This window comes from Halyomorpha halys, unplaced genomic scaffold, assembly GCF_000696795.3.
Source record: "Halyomorpha halys isolate HHAL.00 unplaced genomic scaffold, Hhal_1.1 Scaffold3.1, whole genome shotgun sequence".
NCBI classification, from domain to species: Eukaryota; Metazoa; Arthropoda; class Insecta; order Hemiptera; family Pentatomidae; genus Halyomorpha; species Halyomorpha halys.
In genome coordinates, this window is record NW_027115249.1 from 463,359 (window position 1) to 466,689 (window position 3,331).

The following is a 3,331-nucleotide window of genomic DNA, read 5'->3' on the forward strand; positions in this document are numbered from 1 at the left end:
TGAACGGAATTAATTAGCAAACACTCTAGAATCAAAATAAACAACGAACAAACGAAAAACGACAGGACTTTTTGAATGCCCTGGTACATATATCTTCCTTTCCCTAACTGCTAATAAGCAAAGAATAAAGCAATGAGATTAAACAATTTTATTTTTTATTTTATTTATTTATTGATATTTACAACTGTATAAAAAAATACAACCAGTAAATATGATCATTATGACATATGATATGATACAGGATGTAGAGAAACTACCCAGTAGTAGAACTCTAAAACAGTTTACAATATAAGGTCACGAGGCCATCTTCTTTTCAGGCGCCTCGGAGGATTGCCAGAAATGGAAGAGGAAGCAAGGTTAGAAACGAGGGGGTTTGGGTGGTTAGGGAGTTTATTAAGGAAGGAATAATATCGGGTTCAGGCTAGAGAGATTAAACAAAAGGAAAAAAAAAATGGGGGAACCACCGGTGTACATGACAGACTGGCTGCTCTTTTCCCCACACCTGTCTTAGTTTGTGCATAAGTAATGTAATTAAGTAGCATCGTAACTTTATCCTAAGTTGAACTTTCTGTTAGCTTATTGATATAATACTTTATCTTGATATCCTGGAAGGACAGCTTTTCGCAGGATCCTCTCACATCGCCGGCACCTGCTGAGTGCCCAATTTGGAGTCAGGTGCGCCCCATCTGCAATTTATGTCGTCCTTTATTAGCTGTCGGTGCCAAAGCATTAATTTTGTCTGGGGATCGATTCTTGCTCGAAGGACAGTTTGTACTATCCGTTTGAATTCGCCTTTCGTCCTCTTTGAAGGTTTTTTAGACTCTGCTCAAAAGTAAATTAATTTTAGTCCGGGTGGCGTTCAATAAAGGTATCAAAATAGTAAAATAAAACTATTGTTAACCAACATTTCGTCGCACTTTGCAGGGCTTCGTCAGGGCTAAATGGAAAACAAGAACATTAAAATAAAAAAAACATTGTTATGATTTTATAAATATATAAAAAAGAAATAATAATAATAATAATAAAAGGAAGTATGTTGGTGGACTAGAAATTAGTTAATAATAAATAAAACCAGGTGTAATAAAGTTCTGAATTCATATCTAGACCAATAAATTGTAGAAGAATACTCGTTATAAATATGGTAAATAGGTAGGATTTTTAAATTAGTAACTAGTTTCTAGCCCACCTACATGTGTACTTTCTTATATTATTATGATTAATTATTTTTTATATGCTTTATAAACATTGCAATTATTTTAAAATGTTTTTTTTTATTTTAACGTTCTGTCAACTCTATAATGCTTGTATCTTGTTTTTCATTTAGATCTGATGAAGCCCTGCAAAGTGGGACGAAACGTTGGTTAACAATAGATACATTTCTTCTACTATTTTGATACCTTTATTGACCGTCAACCAGACTATCTTCCTACAACTTAAGCAATATCATGATACAAGTAAATTTGCTGTAGGTGACATGATATGAGGAGAATCAACCCATTGATAGAACTCCAATAACATTTCTACACAATATTATCTCTTGGCCATTTTCTTTTCAGACGCCAGACGAGGAGGATTATTAGGTAATGAAGGAGAAGCCAGGTTAGAAACGAGTTGGTTTGGGTGGTTGGGAAGTTTATCATGAAAGGAACGGTATCTGGTTCTGGCCAAATTGGCAACGTATGGGACATTGAGGTCCTGATGGATGATTTGATTTGTGACAAAGTAAGGAGTATTAAGGATTTAGGCCTTATAATAGTCATTTAGATCAGTCTTTTGTAATGGATTGGGAATTTAGACTGTTTGTCTAGTAAATGTTGTAATAGTCGAAATCGACGAGCAGTTTTTTGTCTTTTTAGTCTTGTATGAGGATTCTTCCAAAATAAATTAATTTTATTATAAAACAACATATCTGTGGATTTACATTCTTGGAGCAAAAAATGTCCGAATTCCATGTCCTAAGAATGAAATGAATGTTAAGAACTTAACGGTGCCAACACAGTTAATCGGATTGGCATTAATACCAAAAATTGACATTCAGATCGTAAGTTTAAGACAGTTGAATAAACTAAAATTAATTGCTCAAGCTAGTGGGAATAACTCCAGAATTTATCTTGAATAAATTTCAATTTGATTCAGTTACCTGTAAGCTCTGTCCATTGAACGAACCTTACGATTTAGTCCTTAGCAATTTAATTTACCCAGCGTTTGTCTCACAGAGAGGAAAATATTCGTACAAATTTATATGTCACTCTCTGAGGCGGGAATTTATAAATTTGCTCAGTTTTTTTTGGGCGCCAGGCCATCAAAATAGAGCGAATGATATTTTTATGATTCTCTTTAAAATAAAGAAAACCATTCATTCAGTTTCAGTCTGAGTCTTATTGAATATTTTATATTCTTTTTTTCTATTAATTTTTTTTTATCTGATATCTCTGGAATTAATCGTCATTATAATAACTCAATATTTTTCAATTTGCATTCGGCTCATCAAGAAATTTTCAGCTGTTTTGTATTTTTTTAATTACGAAATATGTTGATTATCTGTAATTTATTGTTTTGTTTTCTTCACAGTACTTGTGTATCTTAATTTCTAACTAAAAAAATGTTTATAGAGTGTATTTTAAGACAGTTATATTTTTAATTGTATTATTTTATTATATTTGTATTTTTTTTTTACCCTAAGGGGTATTCATGATGTTGTGTTAAGTGTAAAATGTTTTACCATTTTAAATGTTATAAGTATAGCATTGTGAGCAGGCCTATTTAAAGTCATGTTAAATGCATAAGAGCTCCTAGCGGATTTTCTGAGCAACTTGTTTTATAACCTTTCCTTCTAAAACTTCATGTTAATGTTTACTTCTTAGTTTTGATTATAATAATTTATTACAACCTGCCTAAAATAAGAAAAAATAGAAGTGTAAAATTATTGCTACTAATTGTATTTTTTAAAAATTCCAAAACACAAGATGAAAGAAAAAAACAAAACACAAACTACGAGTACCTAACACGACAACAAATAAAACGGTGATAAGCTGACAAGAGGTCCCTCACCTCCGGATATTTTTCTAGTAGGACTATACATAATGGACAATTCACAATAAACAGATAAGTATTGCACCGTAACCTTAAAATACCATAGAGAGAAAAAGATAATACTCAACCTGATGTATGCTTTCCATACATAGAAAAAAAAAAATGGTCTGTTTCGGGACATCAATCTCCATTTAACAGACCTAGTAACAGATTCTCAGCCATGTTACATGTTATATCGTTTTAACATGGCAAAAGAAGAAAATATTTCTCCATTTAACATAAGTTTTTCCATTTAACA